Consider the following 24868-nt stretch of genomic DNA (forward strand, 5'->3'; position numbering starts at 1 on the left):
GGCATCTGAAATGAACAGACATTTCTCAGACAAAGAAGTAAAAGCCTCAAGTAAATATATTAAAAAAATGTTTCACATCACTGGTCATTGGAGAGGTGCAGATGAAAACAACACTAAGATTTCACCTCACCCCACAAAGAATGGCTGCTATCAAGAAATCAGACAGTAACAAATTTTGGTGGGGTTTTGGTGGGAAAGGAACCCTTCTCCACTGTTAGTGGGAGTGCAGACTGGTGCAACCACTATGGAAGCCAATATGGAGATACCTCAAAGAACTAGGATTAGCAGCTACATTTGACCCAGCCATCCCTCTGTTGGGTATCTTTCCAAAAGAATTAAAAGAATCATACCTCAGTGATATATGCACACCCATGTTTATAACGGTATAGTTTGTAATAGCTAAAATTTGGAAACAGCCCACCTGCCCATCAGTTGGAAACTGGATAAAGAAAATGTGTTTTTTTCAATAAAATGGATCACTACTCAGCCATAAAGAATGAAAAAGTAGATTCATTCATAGGTAAATGGGTACATTTTGAAGATATACTCCTTAGTGAAATAAATAAGTTACACACATGTAAATACCAAATAGTTTCTCTATTGTGAAAAACTAAAATAGTACTTAAGATCCTAATGGGTTAATTAGCAATGTGAAACAGGAAGAAAAGGACTAAAGGTGTAGGGACAGTGAAAAGGGTAGGGGAAGGGGAATAAGGGAAAGGAAAAAAATATGAGAAAATGTAAAAATGGAATTAAAGTGTTTGTAGGTGGGGAGGGGAGGAGGGGGTGAAGGAAGGGTAAGGACAAGGGAAAAAAAATGAGAAGGAAGACCTGTCATGTAAAGGTACAAGATCCCAGTAATGAATATAACTTTACTGTTTACATAGAATGTAAAATAAATTCAATTTAAATAAAAAAAGCTTCCTTTAGCTCTTTGCTTAACAGGACAAAACTGGGAGCATGTAAGCTCACATATTTTTCTGTAATACTTTTTAAGAATGATTGAAAAGCAGAATATATTTTGTATTTATTAATGCTTTTACAAACTGAACTGTGTCCTCCCAAAATTCATATTTTGGGGCCTTTGTGCCGTATATAATTTTCGTTGGTGTTGAGGTTGAAGAAGGGAGTTAGGCTTAAAGGAGGGTAAAGACTGCACTCTCTTCCTCAGTGAGCACGCACAGGAGAGGCCACGTGAGGACACCACAAGAAGGTGGCCAGCTGCATACCAGGAAGATAGGACTCACCACAAAGCAATCCCTTTGTACATTGATCTTTAGGCTCTACAACTACAAGACAGTAAATTTCTATTGTTTAAACCACCCAGGCTATGGCATTCTGTTAATGGCACTCTGAGCAGACTATTACATGCATTAGAACATCTTAGATGATGCATATAATTAATATCAAAATCTATTTTTGTAATACCCACTTTAATAGTATAGTGCAAATTCATGCACATATTTTATTTGACAAAGTCTAAGAATATTCACAATGTTAAAAGGTAACTATTTCTAGGGCAAAGTAAAGGATTTGATATGCTATAAGAGCTAACATGCTTTATTAATCGTTCATGGAAATACTTCATTATAACTGTGAATTCATCTTCTAATAAATTAAGTGCCTATCATTATAATTGCTGCATAGCACAATGTTATGTTGATGTTAATATCAAGAGCCAGCACATGACTAAACCATAGTGGATGTCTCCCTAATTGTACATGACTGTAATTATAATAACTTCAATTTGACACATGATCCTTACACGAATTCATTGAATAGTATTTATAATATTTTCTTTACTGCAGATTAAATATTAAATCCTAATGTATTACAAGGACTAAATTGCTTTTGAAAATTTTTTTCTTGTCTTTTTGAAGGTAAACTGGCAACCTCCCTGGTAAATGTCAACCATTCAAAGTAGGTTTTTCTCATGTTTCTTCATTATGTGGTTTGTCTTGTAGCACAATAAGATTGTTGACCTTTTAAAGAACAGCATTATAGTCAGTTCCTTTTAGTGGGCACAAATGTGATAGTCAAATGGTACATTTTTAGCTTTGTAATTATACCAAAGGCCAAAGCTTAACCTTATTATTAACCAAAACTTGCATGCTCAGAATCTCTGGTTCCAACACCAAAGCCATCTGAGGGTACTGCACTTCTAAACAGTGCAGGAGCAAGTAGATAAGGAATTATGGAGTGCGATGCCACCGAAAATCCCATTTATTCTATAGACTGTTGCTTTGGATTTCCCTTTTAGTGATGGAGGTGCCTCGGGCTCTTTTATGTCCTTATGTCAAAACTTTCTGAAAGAGCATTTAAAATAAAAATGAAAATTTACATTATTTCAGGAACATTTAGGGCATAGCATGAAAGCACTATAAGACTGTAGTAATTCTGCCTATCTCTGAAATATCAATGATCCGTGCTGTTTCTTTCCAGGCAGCACCACATGTCAGGAAGCTAAAGTGAAAGAGCACTTGCTGCCTCTGGATGACCCCAGGTTGTCTCCCTGGGTTTCTCTAAATTTTCTGATCTATTTAGATTCAGCTTCTTTCTCAACCTTAGGACCTGGTTGTCGATTTCCTAGACCTGTAAAGACACTGTAGACACACTTGTTAAGAAAAGGGCTATACCAAGGCTATTCCATAGGAACATGGAATAAGGCAGTGGTTGATGTTCAGTTTAAACCTATTTTCAAGTCAAAGGTATAAATAAAACATAATGCATAGGCTGAGGCTGGCAAAAAATTTTATAAAAAGACAATAAGAGGTTCTTAAACATTGGTCCTTTGTAGCTATTTATAGAGAACTGCTAGCTCATAACTTTGAGTCCTGAAAATCAGAGTAAAATCTTTGGCCTGGTCTATAATTTGCTTCATGTACCTGACTTTTTCAGGATATCCCCTTGGCATAGATAGGTAACATCCAAAAAGGGGCTGGACAGAGAGATCTTTCATATGTTATTCAAAATTCATCCTTCTTTCAAGTATGGAAGCAAAAGCTAATACAACATATAAAATGCTGGATATCTACTACCCCTAAAGAAAATAAGCAAAAAAGAGAAAAAGGATTAAAGATAATTTGAAATCTATAATAAAAGGTCAACTCTCCAATCCACTCTATTTAATTCTTAGGGGAAGGACCAATTTATAAAATAATTTTTATAGCTTATCCCATTTCTATCTATATTGCTTACAAGAATAAAAGCTTCTTCATCCCTTTCTTCTCATTCTGAAAATGTGAGAATAGTAGACTATAAATCCATGGATTAGGTTTTCCATCTTGAGCAGTGGAATAATATGTTTAAAGTTTTCAAAATTATTATTATTATAGAAGTAGATTGGACCACTTTGAGAAAGACTGCTTTGGTGTATGTGTATTTTTTTACATATATACAATATGATATATATATTATATTATATATTATATATGTAATTATTGGTACATCTTAGATATACAGTACAGTTACATTCATCAATGGGATTATATACATTTACATGATGTATCTTGGTTCTTATTTTTTCCATTCCTTAACCTCCCTTCCCCCCTCCACCATTCCCTATTTACAAAGACTGCTTTCTTTTACTTTTTCTCTTCCCCTTTTCCCTTTCTCCTACCCCTCCCATTTGCCCAAAACATTAGACCTTTTCTTCCTATTACACAATATCAATTATACATTTTGCCCCTTATTTACACCTTTAGTTTATCACACTAGAGAAATTATATGGCATTTACACATGCATCCTATTAATTTTACTTAAGATTATGTCCTAATTGTTCATCCACTTAGCTATAAATGTCTCTAGTTACTCATTCCTTATGGCTGAAGTACTCCATTCTATTTTAAAAAAGAAAAAAAAAACCCATCTTTATCCAGTCTCCATTTGATGGGAAATTGGACTGTTTTCAAGTTTTAGCTATTACAAACTGTGCTGCTATAAACATGGGTGAGCATATATCACTGCGGTATGATTCTTTTAATTCTTGCTTTTTTTTGCGATAGGTTCTCACATGTAGTTGAAACTGATATGGAACTCACTATGTAGTGCAGGCTGGTCTTGAACTCACAGTGATCCTCCTGCCTCAGGCTCCTGAGTGCTGGGATTACAGGTGTGTACCACAATGCCCAGCTTTGATTCTTTTAATTCTTTTGGAAAGATACCCAGCAGAGGAGCAGCTGGATCAAATGGGACTTACAATCCTGGTTGTTAAAGGTATCTCTGTATTGATTTCCACAGTGGTTGCACTACTCTGCACTCCCACCAACAATGGAGGAAGGTTCCCTTCTCCCCACACCCTCACCAGCATTTTTTATTGATTGATTTCTTGATAGCAGCTATTTTTTCTGAGATGAGGTGGAATTTCACTGTTGTTTTCAACTGCATCTCTCATATGTAAAGTGATGTTGAACATTTTTTCACGTTTATTTGCTGCTTTTACTTCTTTTTCTGAGAAATGTCTGTTCGTTTAGATGCCCATTTTTGAATTGGGGCTTTATACTTGAGGGGGCCTGATTTTTTGGAGTTATTTAGATATGCTTTGTCTGAGGAAGAACTGGTAAATTTTTTCCCAAATTGTACATTGTCTCTTAGTTCTGTTGGTTTTTTCTCTTGCAGTGCAGAAGCTTTTTAAAAAGATAAGAATCCAATTGTTGATTTTTTGTGCTAGTTCCCATGCCAATGCCGTCAAGAGTATCACCTAGCTTATCTTCCAAGTTTAGCATTTCTGTTTTAATATTTACATCTTTAATCCACTTGGATTTTAGTTCAGTGCATTGGTGAAAGATAGGGGTCTAGTTTTAATCTTTGGCAAGTTGAAATCCAGTTTTTCCAATATCATTTATTAAAGAGGCTATCTTTCCTCCAGTGAGGATGATTGGCTCCTTTTTCAGAGATGAGGTAGCTGAGTATGTCTGGAGTTGTTTCTGCATCTTCTAATCTATTCCACTGATTCTTGGGTCTGTTTCTTTGCCAGTACCATGCTGTTTTTATCACAATGGCTTTGTAGTATAGTTTCAAGTTGGCCATTGTGATACCATGTTTCTGTTGCCTAGAATGGCTTTTGCTACTGTATATCTCTTCTGGTTCCAAATGAATTTTGGATTATTTTCTCTACTTCTGTGAAATATAATGTTGGGATTTCAATCAGTATTACATTGAATCCAGATAGCAGTTTTGGAAATACGGCCATTTTCACTATATTGGTTCTTCCTACCCAGGAACAAGGGATAATCTTTCCATTTTCTTATATGCTTTTCTCTCTTTTTTCAGAGTGTTGTAGTTCTCAATATATAGCGTTTCTTTTTTCTTCCTTTGTTACATTGATTCCTAGATATTTCATTTTTTTGGATGCTATTGTGAAGGAGATTATTTCCCAAATTTCTCTCTCAAAGAGTCTGTTATCTGAGTACAAGAAGGCTATTGATTTTTTAGTATTTACCTTTTATCCAGCTACTCTACTGAATCTCTCAATTAAGTCTAGAATTCTTTTGGCAGAATTTTTGGGGTCTCATATCACCAGCAAATAATGACAGTTTAACTTCTTCATTTCCTATTTTTATTGCTTTTATTTCTTTATCTTGTCTAATTTCTGTGGCTAATGTTTCCAAAAGTGTATTGAACAGGAATGGTGATAGTAGACATCATTATCTTCCTCCTGATTTTAGCACAAAGGTTTGCAATTTTTGAAAATTTTGTATACTCTTGGCTGATGGTTTTTCATAGATAGTCTTTTATCAGGTTGAGTTTTATCTCAACCTGATAAACAGCTCTCTATTCCAATTTTCTGCAGGGTTTTCATCATGAATGGGTGCTTTTTTTTATTGCTTTTTCTGCATCTGTTGAGATGATCATATGGTTTTTGTCCTTGACTCTGTTAATACAGTGTATTACCTTTATTGATTTATGTATGTTGAACCATCCTTGCATCCCTGGGATAAATCCAACTTGGTAAGGTTGCATGATCTTATTGATTACCCCTGTATTCTGTTTGCCAATATCTTATTGAGGATTTTTGCATCTATGTTCATTAGTGAGATTGGCCTGTAGTTCTCTTTTGATTGGGTCTCTCCTTTGTTTAGGAATTGAAGTAGCACTTGCTTCTAGGAACTAATTTGGAAGTATCATTTCCTTTTCCATTTCACTGAAGAGTTTAAAGAGTAGTAGCACTAGTTCTTCTCTAAATGTTTTGTAGAATTCAGCATGAAGCTGTCAGAACCTGGGCTTTTCATTGTTGGTAATTTTTTAATTCTGTATGTTGCTGACTGTAATTGGGGTGTTTAGAATTTTTATATCTTCTTCATTGAACTTTGGTAATTCATACTTATCTAGAAATCGGTGCATTGTTTCCATGTTTTGCATTTTAATAGAGTACAGGTTATCAAAGTAGGTATTGAGGATCCTCTGGATTTTTGCTCGATCTGTTGTGACTTCACCTTTTTCATTCCTAATTTCATGTATTTGAGACTTTTCTTTCTTTTTTTATAAGATGGGTTAAGATTTTATCAATTTTATTTATTCTTTTGACTAACCAACTCTTTGATTCATTGAGTTTTTTGTATCATTCTCTCATTCTCCATTGCATTGATTTCTGCTCTGATCTTTATAATTTCCTTCCATGTAGAAGCTTTAGATTTGTCTTGCTGTTCTTTTTCTAGAAGCTTGAGGTTAAGCTTCAGGTTGTATAATTGACCTCTCTCTCTCTTTTCCTAGTATGAGTATTCAGTACTATGATATTTCCTTGTAAGACTGCTTTCATTGAGTCCCATACATTCCTGTATGTTTTATTGACACTACCATTTATTTGCAAAAACTGTCTGATTTCTTAATTTTCTCTGTGACGCAATGGTTGTTCAGGAGAGTGTTATTCAAGTCCAAGTGTTTGTGAAGTTCTTGTAGTTTCTTTTGCTATTGATCTCCAGTTCAATTGCACTATGGCCTGATAATATACATGGGATAACTTCAACTCCTCTACATTTACTTAAGCATGTTTTACAAGCTAATATGTGGTCTACTTTAGAGAATGACCTATGTGCAGCTGAAAAGAATAAATTTTCTGATTTTTTTTGTTGGAACATTCTGTAGATGTCTATTAAGTCAATTTATTCAAAAGCTTGGTTCAGTTCCAGTATTTCATTGTTAATTTTTGTCTAGGTGACCAGTCTATGTGTGACAGTGGAGTATTTAGGACTCCTACTACAATTGTATTAGTGCTTATTTTGTGTTTCACATCCCTTAATATTTGGTTTGTATGTTGGGGGCATTAGTATTTGGTGCATATATATTTATGATTGTCATCTCTTCCTCTTGTATTCCTTTACAAGGATGTAGTGACCTTCTTTGTATCTCTCAATTAGTTTAGGTTTGAAATTTACTTGTCTGCAAATAAGATTGCTACCCCTGATATTTTCTGGCTTCCTATCACACAGAGAACTGTTTTCCATCCTTTTGCTTTCAGTTTCTTTTTTAACTAGTTGGGTTTTTTGTATATAATATATATTGTTGGATTTTGCTTCTTAATCCATTCTACCAGCCTTTTTCTTTTGATTGGTGAATTGAGGCCATTAACACTGATAGTTATAACCAATATATATTGACATATCATTATTGTGTTATTATCCTGTTGTTGCCTCTTTTTAATTTTTTTTCTTTCTCTTTAATTTCTTTCCTTGCCTGCTGGAATTGCTCTGTTGGACCTCATAATGTGCTCTTCGTTGTCTTTTTCTAGGACATTATTTAGAATTGTTGGGTGTGCTGGTTTGGTATTAATGAAGTTTCTTAGGTGTTCTTTGTCGTGGAAGTATTTTATTTCCCCATTCATTTTGAAAGAGAGTTTTGTAGGATACATCAGTATAGGTTGGAGGTTGTTTTCTTTTAGGATTTGAAATACCTCACTCCAGGCTCTCCTTGACCTGAGAGTTTATGTTGAAAAGTCTGCTATGATTCTGATGGGCTTTCATTTGCATGTGATTTGTTTCTTTTCTCTCAGTGCTTGTAGTATTTTGTTTTTCTGTTGGGTTTCTGGGATCTTGACTATTATATGTCTAGGTATAGATTTTTTGTGATCATGGCTAGTTGGAGTCCTATGTGCCGCACTTAACTGTATGTCAAATTCTTCCCCTCTGTTTGGGAAGTTTTCTGTCATTAATCCTGTGAACTTTTTTGAAAATTATTTGTACTTTCTCCTGCTACTTCATGGATCCTTATCAGCCTTATTCTTCTCTGTATTATTTAGGAGCTATTGCACTGATTTCTCAAGCTGCCTTACTATTTTTAAGAGATCCTTCTTTTCATGGTCACTGATCTCCATCCTGTCTTCTATATCTGATATCTTGTTTTCAGAGTGGCTTAGTCTGTTTCATGGATTCCATTTTGGTCCTATGTTGGGCATTCATGGCTTCTATCATGGTCCTGAGCTCATGTAACTTTTTATCTGTTTCTGTTCTCAAGTCTCTAATCATGTAATTCATTTTGCTCACCATCTCTGTAGTCATCTTGGAAATTATTTCTGTTTGAATTTTTCTAGATCCTCATTCATCTGTTTTGTTTCTTCCTGTACTACCAGTTCAGGGTGTCCAGCTAGTTGATTATCAGATTTTCCACCTCATTTTCACCAGAATTTGCCTTTGTGAAGCTAGAAGTTGGTGTTTGTGCTTGAGCCTTGTTTGAATGTTTTTTCATTTCTATTTTTGTTGTTGGTACTGTCCTTCATTTGATATCTGGGTTAATACTTTGATCTTCCTCTTATAGCTTGTGTTTAAGTTTTGAGTCTCTAATGACTCTGAGGCAATCTCTTTTTCATTATACCAGAAAAGATACCAGATCAATCACAACATCTTAGCCCAAGTGAGACAGTCAGCAACACAAAAGCATCAAGTACAGCTTAGAACATGACAATTTGTGATAGTTATTAATGTATCACCTTTAATTGTGTGAATTAAATAAAAATCAAGGCTAGATCTCAGGACAATGACCTCTATGACCCTCTGTGCTTTGTAGTATGAATCCAGGTACCAGCACAGCCAGGATGCCAGAGGTGTGTAGGGGATGCTGGAGTGTCCTCAGATGCCTGAGTGGCTCTGCCTCTTATTGGTCTACTGCTGAGGTCAGGGGGTTGGGACAAAACCTGTAGGCCAGCTCCCTAAAGTTCTGCCTCTTAACAGTCTGCTGCTGAGGTCAGGGGGTTAGGGTGAAACCTTCTTTTTATTTTTCTATTGCCCTCTCCCACCCACTATATATTCAGATTCAAATGGAGTTAAACTGTCAACTGTACCAAGTATTAGTTGTGAAGGATTGAACGCTGTTCAAAGTAAGTTACATATATTATTTTCCTTAAAATTCCCAAGAAAGTAGTTACTGAGAACAGTTTTCTTCATTTACAGATGAAATTAAAGCCTGGCATATTTAGCAAAACCAAGTAATAAACTCAGTCTTTACACTATAAGCAAGATCAAGTAATATACACATTGTCATTGCACTGTATTACAATCAATATTTCATACCAGGTTTTCATACTACACAACCACACAATACCATTTGTACAAAGTTCATAACAACGGTACTATAAAGCACTCAATAAGTAAGTGTTGGGCTGATTTTTCTAGTCTTAAGATTAAAACATAAAATTTTGTGCAAAGCCTAAACTACTGATCACTTATATCTTCTAAATACCTGGCTAAATGCTACAGCTGCTTCATATCATTCTTTTTATAAGTGCTCTTCTGATTACTCTGATTTTTCTATTTATAAATTCCCCAAATAATCATATTTCATAAAGCAACTTACATTAATAGACATTTAGTGCCATTGTTTTTTAAAATTGTTTTAGTTTTATTAAAAAGTTCTTTGATAGTAAAAAGTATGAACTAAATTTATTGTTTTCTAACAAGATGACATGGAATATAATTAGGCAGAGATTAAGCATTCAAATATTTATTGATGGAGGGCCAGGGATTTAGCTCAGCAGTTTGGTGGTCTGCCTTGCAAGTGCAAGGATCCGAGTTCAATCCCCGGTACCCCCCAAAAAAATTTATTGATGGAATATTTGTTACAGCAATCAAGAGACTGCCAGCTTTAGTTCTGCAGGTGTTCCACAGGGCAGATGGATCTGTATCATGTACTATACATTTTTCATGTATCCTAATGTGAACTGAAAAGTGTAACTATATATGTATATGAATGTATTTATGTATAAATATAAACATATGTATGTAAGTATATGCTATAAATTATATGCTATATATAAAAGTACAGGTGCTCCTCAGCTTGTGATGAAGTTTTATCTTAATAAACTCATCATAAGCTGAAAAAATATCTTAAATAAAAATTGCATTTAATACACCTATCAAAGAGAATGTTGTAGTCTAACAGCACAGTTTCACCAGAAAGGGTCAGTTATCTCCTGTTCAAAATGCCTGGTTAATTGGCTCTGTGACTCACTGTGCCACTTGGTAATCATGAGAGACTATCATGCCTCCCACATCATTACCTGAGAAAAGTTCTACATTCAAAATTCAAAGTAAGGTTTCTGAGCTTGCAATATAATTCAGTAGTAAAGAACTTGCCTAGCATGTATGAGAGGTCTTGGGTTTGATCCTTTTTAAGTACAATTTCTACTAAATGTCTGTAATTTTTCACATTGTAAATTTGAAAAGTCAAGTCACCTTAAATTAGGACCATGTATGTATTAAAAACATGTACTGTATATTATGTATCTATATACAGGCATACATGCATACACATTTTAAATAAATTTTGTTACTGATGCTCTGAGAGGGGATAAAGAATGTGCTTATTATCTCTTGTTTTAAATATAGCTAATTAAGTCTTAAGTAGTAAGCACTAAGTATCGCTGATTGACATAAGGATGAAAAAGGTAATCATTTACTATGTAACTAATAAAAAGCATAAAAGTCATGTTGAAACACCAAGGATTATGTTTCACAGTTACCATTGCCTATTTCTGTTCTTTGTTCTGTACTTTCTTATTCCATCAATACATTCTAAATCCTATTTGTTACAGTAACGCAGGAAGAGAAAGAGACTGAGGGTACACTTCCTATTTATAAGCCACTTGGTCTCTTTTTTACTGTCAGGCTCAATTTTGATAATTGATTCTCTTTTCTTGCCCACCAAAGGAGGGAAAAAAAACTAATACATAAGAAATTTTGCAAAGGACCAGGGATTTAGCTCAGTGGTTCTGCTGCCTGCTGACTAAGTGAAAGGTCCCAAGTTTGATCCCCAGTACCCCCCCCAAAAAAAAACAGAAATTTTGCATAATTTATATCTTTACTGAGATCAGTTTAAAAGAAACTTTAGCAAAGGGCAATGATACTAAATATTTGAAACTAAATTCTACCAAAGAAAACAATGATGTTGATTAATGGATCTCTCTGAATATCTAGTTCTTAGGTAAAGATCAAAGTCAGTTTCCCTTATTCAGCAGAACCAAATTTGTCTAAATTCTCACCTTAATTAATGGGTTTTCTTAAAAGAAGCCAAAAAAGAAAGGATTGAATAACAGTTAAATATTAATTTTTCAGTTAAAATAATTGCAAATGAGGTGAGGTAAATTTTGTGTCTACGAAGCTTTACACAAGATTTCTACAACTATAATGTTTATGTAGCTAAATTTAGTAATTTCATAACTCTTTTTGGAAAGTCTTTATCTCACCAGTTTCTTACTATCTGTTTCCTGTTTTCCTTGGAGATGATGTGATATAAAGTACTGTCACTGAGCAATAATAACATAATGATTGTTCTCCATCTGTACTTTCAATTCCACATTCAATCTTTCTGCCTCTGTCTAGATGCCAGGATGAGAGGCTCCATGAACTGCATCCCCTGCACTATCTGGCCCTATGTTTGCCAGTGGCTCACCATAATTTCACCCAAATAGGAAATGTTTAAGCAGGAAAACATGGGAAGGGGTATTAAACAATATAAAATCTAAGTACAAGGGTGACATCTGAAAAAACAGAAAGCTTCCTAAATACAAAATAATTTTTAAGAAGACAACTCTATCTAGAGAATATAGAAAATGTAGCATAATATATATGTCAATCATAAAATAATGATAGTTCGCTTAAAAATATGAGTAATCAATAAATTATCATATATTTAAAGTGCATAGAACATAAAAATCAATTTAGCATATAAAGTTGTACCCATATATATTGTGTACAAGAAAGATACAAATGATTCAAAACTAAAAGTAAAGACAAAGTAATAACTGACAAGTTCATATGATAAGAAAGCTCAAGTTGCAATATTTATATCAGGAAATCCAACTCAAAGTTCAAGACGGATAACATTAACCTAAAAAAAAGGACATTCTAAATAAGGATTAAAATGAATAATTGCTAATATGAAATTGGAAGTAAAGGTTCAAAGAGGTAGGGCAAGGGGTGGGAGTAGGGGAAAGGAAAGGAATATGAGAAAAGAGAAAATGGAAACAAAACGTTTGTAAAAAGGGAGACGTGGAGGGGTTGAAGGGAGGGCAGAAGAATGGGAAAAAGTAAGAACCAAGATACATCATGTAAAGGAACAAATTCCCAATGATGGATGCAAATGTTTTGTATACCTAAAGTGTACCAATAAAAGAATTTAAGTCGGGGGAGAAGGACACTTTAAATGCTGAAACCCACAGTTCATAATAAAAACCTGAAGGTTACTAATATCTGTTTTCCAAGTAATATACAAACCATTTTTGGAAAAAGAGAAATTAAAATGATTCATACATAGAGAGAAAACTTTGCAAGGAGACTTTCACATATGATTTTCAGTAAAAGATTTATCAAGTATACCAAGAATAAAAATGCCGATGATAATAGCCAAATCAATAAAACAGATTTTATTAATGTATAATTAAATATATACTGTGATAATAAAGGGCAAAACTTCATTACAATTGCAAAAGAAAGTCACAAAATCTGATCTCAGATTACAAAGAATTAATAATTTATTTCAAGTAGAATTATTACAAATAGCACTAGCTAAATGTAATGCAGTGAAATTAGAAAGTAACATCTTTCTAAAAGCAGTGTTTCTAAAAATGTCCTTTATTTGAAATTTTAAAAATTATTTGCATTACATAATTTCTTTAGAATTCTGTTATGAAAATATCATGTCAATATCTATAGGATATACTAAAAGTAAATCATAGGGAAATTCTGAGGCATAAAGATCTATTTCAAGAAAAGTGAAGTAACAAGCATTAATAAATTCCATATAGCTTATGATATTAAATAAAACAATGCATTAAACATATTGAATCCATGCCTGGCATATTGTTATTTGTCTAATTGGTGCTCAGCAACCTCCTTCATATAATCACCACAATGATTGCTGAAAAACATTTGTATACCCTGGGGGCCCTCTCCTTCTTCTTGAATGTAACTGAAGACCAAAGCTACCCTTCTCCTCTCTCCACTTTCAAATTATGTTCAACATAGTTTTCTTATCATGCCTACAGTTCTTTGCACCTGATAACTTCATTTGTCCATTCCTCTACATTTCATTGTTACAGATAAAACTTCATTTATTTTCTTGACCACAAATCTTTCTGCTTCACAATGAACTTTACTTAAGATTGCTTTTGTTTTGTTGCATTAATATCTCCTTCTCCACTGGCCCATTTATCTCAGTCCACAAATACACATTATCAAAAATCACACAAAAAACTTTTATTTTAAGTCAACTAGCTCTGCAAGCTTTCTTAAAAAATCCCTTCTCATTCAGCTATTTCACAATCTATGGTCAGGGTTCATATTTTTGGAAGGTACACTCTTTACACTCTTGCTTTCTTTTTCCTATTCTGAAACTTATTGAAACTATTTTTGCTCAATTGTCTACAAACCACTAAATTGTTCATTCTTAACTTTGATATTTCCTGAATTCTCTGCTTAAAGTGACCCAGAAGATATTCCTTCTTATCAAATACTACTTCATCTCTGGTACATAATCCTCTCTAACCCTTCTCTGCTGATACCTTCTCAGCCTCTTGTATCCCCAAGGTCTGTTTTTGCTATTACTTTTCTGTCTTTCTATAGTAATGTTTTCATAATCTAGGATTGCACTTGACTCAATTCTCCATCACAGCTCAGAACTATTTACATACAAAAGCAATTCTGTTTTTTCTTAAAAATAGTTTCATGTCTGTCTTTCTCCTGTTTCTACTGTCACCTTTTTAGTTCGTATCTATGTTATGAGAGTATAATCTTCTGTCTTCTCTTTCTTTTCACGATGTACCCTTTTTGTTCCATTTTACATCTATCACAATTTCTATCTTGTTAATACATTTATTGATTATGTAATTTCACTGGTAAACATTGAGGACTCTCAGTACTATAAAAATATAAATTAAAATTAAACAATTACATTTGTCAAGTAAATCTAGGTTTCCAGATTATTTCACTACCCTGAAAAAACACTATGTTTCACCCAATTAAATGGCTCACCCTTCTCTATGCTAGGCTTGGTACTTTTCTGCATGAAATTCTAACTTCCACCTACCATTTCTGTTCTTATCTCTTCCCCTCTCACCCCTGTTCTCCCCTCCTATCTCCTCCTCTCTCCTCCTCTTCACCCTTCTCTTTACCTCTCTATTCCCATCCTTCTCCACTCTCCTCTCCTCTGCTCCTCCCTGCCCCCTTTCCTTTCTTTCTTTTTCCCTTCTTCTTCTTATTCTCCCTCTTTCTCTTCATGTTCTTATCTTTTTCTTCTCCTCCTTGTCCTTCTCTTCTTTGTTCTTATTCTCATGAGCTCTCCTCTCTCTCTCTCTCTCTCTCTCTCTCTCTCTCCACATAGAAACAGGTAACAGTTTTTCTTGCTACTTAATCTTCATAACCTATGTCAAATGCCACCTTCTCTTTGAAAATAATGTAGTGACTTTAATACAAGATGGTCTTCCCAATTGAGGTTCTCTGATGCTACTACTTATGCCATATTTACATTTTAATGTGTATTTTGGAACTGAAAGATCACTGGGAGGGAGAAATATACTTCTGTTTCTATACCATGTGGGATCTAGTACAGAGCCCATTGTTTGTAGAAAACATTGGTTCAAAAACTGACTAATGAGTGTGAGAAGCATAGGGATGAAAAACATCTCCCTCCATCTTTTTTGTCTTCCATCTGGATCAAGGTTTGAAGTTGGCAAAAGTTAGATTAATAGGAGAAAAGCACAATACAAGTTCTACATGGTCTAATATGTTAGTTACTTTTTTGTCATTCTTGAGACAAAATATGCTACACTCAAAGTTAGGGGAGAAAAGGTTTATTTGGATTACAGTTCATAAAGGCTTCAGTACATAATTGGCTGGCCACAAGACAGGGTGATAGTTCATAGTAGCAAAAGCATCAAAAGCAACAAGAAACCTTAACTATGTCTTTCTGCCCCTTTTATCTCATCCAGACTCCTGGAGATTAGGGCGCTGCCAAACCAATCATTCATTTCTAGTGGTTTAATAACAACACACCCTTAATCCCAGCACCACACCTTCCAGATCCAGCCACTTCCAGGAAAAGACTGAATGAGGCTTTAGGGAGATGTCTAGAGATAAGTAACAACACCTAGGAATTCTCATAGATAAAGACCCAAAAAGGATGGAGACTCAATTACAAGTACCTGTCACTTACAGATGGAGATAAGCATTATCAAGTGATTTTGTCATATGAAGATCATAGAATACACAAATTTAGATAGGTAGCCTACCATAAATCTAGACTCTATGGCAGTGATGGCAAATATTTTACAGACTGAGTGCCCAAAGTGCAATCCAACACCCACTTATCTATTACAAAGTACCAATACTGCAATTAAGCTTGAGGTCTTAGTTAGACAAAAACAACTTACTTATGTCCCACTTTGGGCCACTTGCCTTGTACACCAGCAGAGAGGACCCTTCCTGCACAGATGCTATAAACTTGCCACCACTGCTTTATGGTATAACTTTACTACATTGTATCACTGTACTAAATATTGAAGTCAATTATAATACAATATTAAATATTAATGTATTAAACATAGAAAAGTTACAGCAGAAATAAGTTATAAATATTACATCTGGCCCCATTGTATCAGTGAATGTGCACAGACCTCTGAGAACAGCCATGTGGCCCAGACCAGCACTGCTGCAGATAAATCCCAGACAGGGACTCTCCATGACCCCAGAGGCTGAGGCAAAGCTGCCCACCCTAGGCCCGCCCAGGAAAGAGCTGCACAGGTGCACAAGTTTAAATCAGAGGCCTGCCCTATAACATCCGTATTTTGAAGCCATGAATTGGTGTACTCGTGAGCAGCAGAGAAAAGGCCTCTTGATGGCTTGGTAAGAATTGAAGACCACTGGGTGAGCAAAACATTGTCTCAACAAAGGCACAGCAGGCGACATCTGTTGAAATGAGAAGACACAGAAACAAGTACCAAAACTAGACTTCCGGATCACCTGAAGAAAACCCAAAGGACAACAAGATGGGACAATCTGAAAGCCAAAGACCTGGACTTCCTGAACTGGCAACAAAAGAGGATCTGGAAAAAAATGAAGTCAGAAATATTTTCTCAGATAATTACAGAGATTGTGCCCATATGCAAGACATGATTAATAAATCTAGGGAAGACACAGATTTTTAAAAAGGAAGACCTGAGGAACAGGATGGAATCCCAACATAGGAAACAAATGGAATCCATAAAACAAATGCAAATAGATTTCCAGATTAAAAACTCCTTTGAAAGTTTATGCAGCAGAAAGAGCCAATGCAAAGATAGAATTTCAGATATAGAATTGCAATTAGTGAACAGGAAAAAAAAATCTTAAAAATAGTAAGGGAACAGGACAAACCAATCTAATAGTTCCTAAATGATAAAAAGAAGAATAAGAGAGATTGAAGTCAAAGAAGAAACAGGAGAGAGTGCAGATGAAATTTTAAAAAAAAAACTGTTCACAGAAGTAATGGCAAAAAACTTCCCAAGTAGGGGAAAACAATTTGACATACAGATAACTGAGGCATATAGGACTAAACTAGCCATGATCAAAAAAGCCATATAATAGTTAAGATTCCAGAAATCCAACAAAAGAACAAAATTCTACTAGCAGTTACAGAAAAGAAACAAATCGCATACAAAGGAAAGCCTATCAGAAACACAGCAGAATTCTCACCACAAACCCACAAGGCAAGAAAAGTTTGGAGTGATGTACTTCAAGCCCTAAAGGAATATAGCCTCCAACCCAGATTGATGTACCCTACAAAACTATCTTTCATAATTAATCGAGAAATAAGATACTTTCATGACAAAGAGCACCTTCAGAATTTCATAAATACCAAACCAGCACTCCAAAAATTTTTTAAGCAATACCCTAGAAAATGATGATGAGGATAATTACTCCAGGAATCCAAGCAGAAGGAATCCATCAGGCATGACAAGAAATTAAATGCAAATGGGGAGAATCCAACAAAAAGAAACAGTCATGAGAAGGATAAGTCAACACATGTCAGTGTGTTAATGTTAATGTCTCAATGTTAATGGTCTTAATTCACCAATAAAAATAGACTGGTAGAATGGGTCAAGAAAAGAGATCTAACAATATGCTGCATATAAGAAACACACTTAATTCAAAAAGAAACCCAAACAATGAAAGTTAAGGGGTGGAAAACAATACTCCATGTGACAGGAACCCAGAAAAAAGCAGCAGTAGCTATCCCCTTTGCAGATCACATGGATTCAAACCAACACTGATCAAGAGAGACAAAGAGGGCCAGGGATTTAGCTCAGCGGTTCAGTGGCCTGCCTTGCAATCACAAGGAATCGAGTTCAATCCCCAGTACCAAAAAAAAGAAGAAAATAGGGTAAGGGAATGAGTCCAGTTGGAAAGAAGAAAGACAAGAATCTGGAAAGAGATTTAGTAACTTTATTATGTGTGTTTAGAAGGTGAAGTTATGAGTGCATCCTTCTCTTCACCTAAACTGCTCACCCTGCTGCTGTTTGAAATGTTTGACAGGTGTATAGATAACATTTAGTTTAGATTAATCACAAATTATGATTTTTCATATGAAAAATCAAATAAGCACTAACAAAGTAGTAATGGGGGACCTCAATACTCCACTGCCACAAATAGACAGATCAATTAGACAGAAAATAAACAATGAAATGCTAAAACTCAATCAAACTCTTGAACAAATGACCTTAACAGATGTTTACAGAGTGTTTCATCCCACAAAATCAGAATACATATTCTTCTAAGCTGCACGTGGGTTGTTCTCCAAAATAGACCACATACTCACTTAGAGCATGTCTAAGTGCAAAGGAATTAAAGTTATCCCTTGTGATTTATCAAACCACAGTGCAATGAAATTGGAGAACAATACTAAAAGAAGTCGCAAGAATTTCATGACACATGGAAATTGAACAACACACAACCAATGGGCCACAGAGTATACTAAAAAGAAATCAGCTCCTACAATTAAATTGCAATGACAATGCAACATATCGGAATCTATGGGACACAATGAAAGCAGTCTTATGAGGGAAATTCATAGAACTAAATCTGTATGCTATGAAAACACAGCAAGCAGAATTAAACAACCTGATGCTAAACCTCAAGCTTCTAGAAAAAAGAAAATCAGGATAAACCCAAATTATAACGGTCACAGCAGAAATTAATGCAATGGAGACTAAAAGAATGATACAAAAAAATCAACAAAGCCATGAGTTGGTACACTGAAAGAATAAATAACATTGAAAAACACTTAGCCAACATTCTCAGAAGGAAAGAAAGAAATCCATGTAATTAAGAATGAAAATGGTAAAATTAAAACAGACCCAGCAGAAACCCAGAGGATCATCAGTACCTACTTTAAGAACCTATACACCATTATAGTTTTTCACACCAGAAAAATTATTAGGTATTTACACATGTGTGACTTATTTATTTCACTTAGTACATAGATCCTAATGATATAATTGACCATGTAAAATAGGAAGAAAAGGGCTAAAGGTGTAGGAAAAATGGGAAGGATAGGGGAAAGGTAATAAGGGAAAAGAAAAAAATATGAGAAAATGAAAAAATGGAAATAAAGTGTTTGTAAATGGGAGGAGAGGAGAAGGTGAAGGGTGGGCATGGACAAGGGGAAAAAAATGAGAACCAAAACCTGTCATGTAAAGGTACAAGATCCCAATGATGAATGCAACTGTACTTTATACCTAAAATGTACCAATAAACTCAATGAGAAAAAAAATATATGTATGTAATTAAAAACTTACCAACTAAGAAAAGTCCAGGCCCTGATGGCTTCACTGGTGAATACTACAAGACATGTACAGTGGAACTACTGCCACTAATGTTTAAACTCTTCAATGAAATTGAAAGAGAAACAATACTCCCAGATTCATTCCTTGAATCAAGCATCTCCTTGAAACCCAAAGCTGAGAAAGACTCAAACAAAAAGGAGAAGTATAGGCAAATCTCACTAATGAACATAGAAGCAAAAATTCTTAATAAGGAACTGGCAAGTAGAATGCAGAATATCATCAAGAAGATCATACACCCTGAACAAGTGGGATGCATCCCAGGGATGCAGGGATGGTTCAACATCCACAAATAAATAAATATAATACACTATATTAATGGAGCCAAGTATAAAAACCATATCATAATCTCAATAGATGCAGAAAAAGCATTAGACAAAATGTAATATGCATTCATGTTGAAAACCCTACAGAAAATTGGAATAAACAGTCTCTATCTCGATCTGATAAAAGCCATTTATGAAAAGCCAACAGCCAATATCATACTGAATGGTCAAAAACTGAAATCCTTCATGCTAAAATCAGGACCAAAACACAGATATCCACTAACACCACTACTGTTCAATATAGTTCTGGAAACATTAGCCACAGCAATTAGACAAGAGAAAAAAATAAAAGGAATACAGATAGGAAAGGAAGAAGTCAAATTACCATTATTTGCAGATGACATGACACTCTATATAGAAGACCCCAAGAACTTCACCAAAAGTCTTCTAGACTTAATAAACAAATTCAGTAAAGTAACTGGATATAAGGTCAACACCTAAAAAATCAATAGCTTTTCTGTACACAGAAAACAGACTCACTGAAAGAGAAATGGGGTGATCAATTACTTTCACAATAGCATCCAAAAAATTGAAATATTTAGGAATCAACCTAACAAAAGAAATCGAAGACCTCTTCTCTGAAAATTATAGCACTCCAAAAAAAGAGATTGATGAGAATATCAGAAAATTGAAAGACATCCCTTGCAATGGGGTAGGAAGAATCAATATAGTAAAAATGGCCATATTTCCAAAGCTGCTATATAGATTCAATGAATCCCAACTGAAATCCCAGCAATATACTTCACAGAACTTGAGAAAAACAATACAAAATTATATTTGGAGCAAGAAGTGACCTAGAATAGCAAAAGCAATTTTAGGTAATAAAGACAAGGTGGGGGTATTACAATCCCCAACTTGAAACTATACTGCAAAGCTACTGTGATAAAAACAGCATGGTAAGGGCAATGAAACAGACCTGAGGACCAGTGGAAAATATTAGAAGATGTAGAAATAACTCCAGACACACTCAGCCACCTCATCTTTGACAAAGGAGCCAAACATCCTCACTGGAGGAAAGATATCCTCTGCAATAAATGGTGCTGGGAAAACTGGGTTTCAACTTGCCAAAGATTAAAACTAAACCTATATCTGTCATAATGCAGTAAACTAAAATCAAAATGGATTAAAGTTCTAAATATTAAAGCAGAAACACAAAATCTTCTGGAAGATAGGTTGGGTGGAACTCTTGAAGACATTGGTGTAGGAAAAGATTTTATGAACAAAGCTTCAGTTGCCTGTGAGCTAGCACAAACAATCAAGTGGGATCTCTTCTTATTAAAAAGCTTCCTCACAGCAAGAGGAATGACCAATAGTGTGAAGAGACAACCCACAGTGTTGGAAAATTTTTCACCAGATGTTCCTCAGACAAAGGTCTACTATCTAGAATATAAAGAACTTTAAAAAAAACAGACTTCCCAAATTTAAAGACCCAATTCAAAATGGACATCTGAAATGAAAGGACATTTCTCAGACAAAGAAGTAGAAATAGCAAATAAACATATGGAAATATGTTCAACATCACCAGTCATTCAAGAAATGCAAATGAAAACAATGCTAAAATTTCACCTCACCCCAGAAATAATGGCGGCAATCACAAAATTAACTAATAACAAATGCTGGTGTGTCTGCATGGAAAGAAAAACTCTGCTCCACTGCTGGTCAGAGTGCAGACTGCTGCAACCACTGTTGAAAGCAGTATGGAAATACCTCAAAGAACTAAGAAAGGGAAGTCCGATTTGATCCAGCTATTTCCCTGCTATGTATATTCCCTAAAGAATTAAAAGAATCATACCATAATGATATTCCTGCACCCATGTTCATAGCTGCACAATTTCAAATAGCTAAAACTTGGAAGCAGCCCAATTGCCCATCAACTGGAGACTAGATAAAGAAAATGTGTGTGTGGTTTTTTTTTTAATAAAATGCAATAGTACTCAGCCATAAAAAATGATAAACTAAAGACATTTATAGCTAAATGGATGCACATTGAGGTGATGTGTTGGGGCACGAGAGGACGGACAGCTGAAGCGCTGACCCCGAGTCCTGGAATGCTGATTCTCACCGGGACACAGGTGTCCGGAAGGTGATGTGCTGGAGCCACATCCCTCAACCTACAAACAATCCCCTAATCTCTTCTTTATTCCTATTTCCAGTTTATACTCCCTTTTAGTCATACACAGGTGTTGTTTTATCTAGACATTTATGTCTTTACTTTGAACAATATGTAACTGCTCGTAACTGCTGTTAATCATCAAACCACTGTGATCATGCTTTTGTGTGTGGCCTTGAAACTGTACTATAAAGATCCTGGGTGAGAAATAAACTTTGCCATTAGCCATCAGCTTTTGGTCATTCATGTGTCTGCCATCATCTCCCCGAGTCCCCTTCTCTAGAAGGAGATCCCAACAGTGATACTCTTAAGTGGTATAAATAGGGCCCAGGTGTGTACATACTGAATAGTTTCTCTAGTGTGAGAAACTGGAAGTGTAAATGAGGACTCAAAGTTATAATAGATAATGTAGAAGAGGAAGAAAGGGGACAAAGAGGAAGAGGAAAGGGAGGGGTAACGTAAACGAAAGGAGGGAGTGGAATGAATATGAGAAAATGAAAAACAATGGAAACAAAGTCTTTTTAGATTGGGAGGGAGGAAGGAGCTTAAGGAAGGGTAGGGGAATGGAGAAAAAATAAGAACCAAGACTGACTATGTAAAGGTACACATTTCCAACAATGAATGTTACTATATTGTATATATAAAATTAGTAAAAATTAAAATTAAAAAATACTATATCTGTCGTGTACTTAGCGGGAAGAGATTCTAAAGATCTGGAGTTGTTCTGGGTGAGTTGGTGAATGCGTGGAGAGCAAACATGAAGGCCTGTAGACTTCACAAACACTTATAGTACACTAAATTCAAAATATTTTTATTCTTTTATAATAAAGTAACCTCAGTTTACTTTCATTTTTAATTGGTTTAATTTTGTGATTACAGTAATAACAACTTAAAACACAAACTCTACTATATAGCTGCACTATTATCTCTGTAATTTTATCTATAATGTTTCTCTGTTTTATACATATGTTCACACATATATGAGTGTGTGTAGTTTGTAAAAACAATTTGTCAAGAACAAAGACACAAACACACATTAGCATGGGCATACATAGGTCAGGATCATTAACATTACCAATGTCCTCCCCCATATCTGGACCAACTACAAGGTCTTCGAGGACGGTACTGACAAGGAGCTGTCATGTCTCATGACAATACAAGATCATGTGTGATAATCTGGGTATCTCCTACAGGTGTGGCCTGAGGCTCCTCATGAAGAAGAATCTCTCATTCAGAAATGTGTACATGACGATTTCCTTGGTTTCTTTTTCATCGTAAATACATGCCTCTCTATTAATGAGAACCTGGCAGTGTTGGGCTCTATGTTTTCAAAAATTTTAACGAGCCTTCATGCTCTGCAAAATCTTCTTCTAAATGTGACTTTTCTTCAAGGTTTTGCTTATTTTTTCATCCTTTCTTGTGATTTCCTTTTCTCTTGTCTGTATTTCAGGTACGTGCCTCTTTAGCCATTCAACAACTAACTCCTCTGTAGTCAGTTCCTCAGGAATCACTTCTGAAAGCTCCTCATTGTCATCTTCATCTGTACCCAGGTTAAAATTGCTTGTCATCTCAATCACAGCCTTATTGATTTTTGCAGCCTTCCTGTCCTTTACAAAAACGTTGAAATTATGTATGGACCTCGTATGTGTCTTCTTCTGGATACCATTCATATGCTTCTTGGTGACCATCCCAAGACCAAGAAAGGTACTGGTTACAATCATTTTGTCATATCACTAATAAACTTTTTGTTTTGTCCAAAGTTGTGGTGTTGAGAGGAAGATGCTCTGTATCTGGTCTTCCATTTAGCCCACTAAATGTTTCTCTATATCTGATATAAGCTCTCTTCAAATTTTCATTAAGTTTTATTGTTTCCAAGAAAGTAAATCCAGCATCATCATCACTTTGTTATTCTTGCTTGATATCATAGCTATGGTGGGATGTGAAATGCTTAAATGCTGGGTAATAACTACCACTGATTTTCCAACTTCAGAGTTCTTAATCACTTTTAATTTCACTTCAGGGTCACTCGACGTGACCTCCTTCTGTCCATATTAGCAGTGAGTTTACTATAGTTAGGGACAATGGTAACCAAAACAGTATGAAATTCAACAGAAGAAAAAATAATGCAATCGAGAGTTGTAAACATGAAATACACGAGGCTACAGCTGGCCACAACTTATTTGCACTCTTTCTTTGACTAAAACTCTGTTTTGGTGGTTAGGGTTGTTTCAATTTGATTGGCTCTGAAATCCACCAGAGAAAATCAGTGGAGGACACTTACAGCGCATCTGGGTGGGTCATGAGGGGGTGGGTTTGGGGTCAATGCCTGCTCCCTCACTCCTTTTCCTCTGGGGTTGCCCTACTGGGCTTCCTGTGTGCAATTAATAAAGCACCTTGTTCTGTCTTTACTTTGCCCCCACAGTGTTTCTGCCTTGGAGCCAGCTAAGACTGAAATCAGTCAGGTATGGATTGAAACCAGAAGCAAATCAAAGCTGTCATCCTTTAAGTTGTGGGTTTCGTTATTGGATCTAAATGGTATTAGTTAATATGAGTGTTATGTAGCACATAATTACTCTTCAGAGACTATGTTTTTTTCAAAAATTAAAAGTCTGTGGTAATCCTACTTGATAAAAATATATTTATTATCAGTTTATATATAGACTGACTTTTTTTTTACATTTTGTTAATTTTCACAACATTTCTAACTTTTCAAATACATTTTGTCATGTGATTTGTGCTCACTGTTATTATTTTAAGATAATGAATTTAACCAATAAACATTGTATGCCTAGCCCACTGGCCAACAGTTTCTTAATTCCTCCCTTTACTCAAATCATTCTATTTCCTGAGACATAATTTCAAATTGAGGCCAATGATAACCCTATAATGCTCATGGTGCCTGCTTATAATCCCAGCATTCTGTGGGGCTAAGTGGGAGGATTGCAAATTCAAGATCACCTTGAGCAACTTAGAAAATTAGTATGACCTCATTTCAAAACTAAAATAGAAAGGACCAGTACAAAAGAGGAATAGCCACATGTCTTTCACTTTTTTGCCAAAATCTAAAATTAATAATTTCAGCAAAGAAGGCAAATTGAAAGTGAAGACAGGTTGAAAGGTAGGCCTTGTGA

The 24868-nt window shown here is 35.1% G+C and overlaps 1 long non-coding RNA gene across 1 annotated transcript in view; it reads left to right on the forward strand.

Annotated features, from left to right (window-relative positions):
* LOC117284223 overlaps positions 1-24280 on the forward strand; it is a 36369-nt gene extending 12089 nt beyond the window's left edge. Inside the window, exons 2-3 of the long non-coding RNA XR_004515303.1 lie at positions 23335-23441; positions 24160-24280. This is a non-coding gene — a long non-coding RNA (uncharacterized LOC117284223). The remainder of the gene's footprint in view (positions 1-23334; positions 23442-24159) is intronic.
* The last annotated feature ends 588 nt before the right edge of the window (positions 24281-24868 follow it).

Source organism: Fukomys damarensis, unplaced genomic scaffold (assembly GCF_012274545.1).
Source record: "Fukomys damarensis isolate Sample0158 unplaced genomic scaffold, DMR_v1.0_HiC HiC_scaffold_35, whole genome shotgun sequence".
Classification (NCBI taxonomy): domain Eukaryota; kingdom Metazoa; phylum Chordata; class Mammalia; order Rodentia; family Bathyergidae; genus Fukomys; species Fukomys damarensis.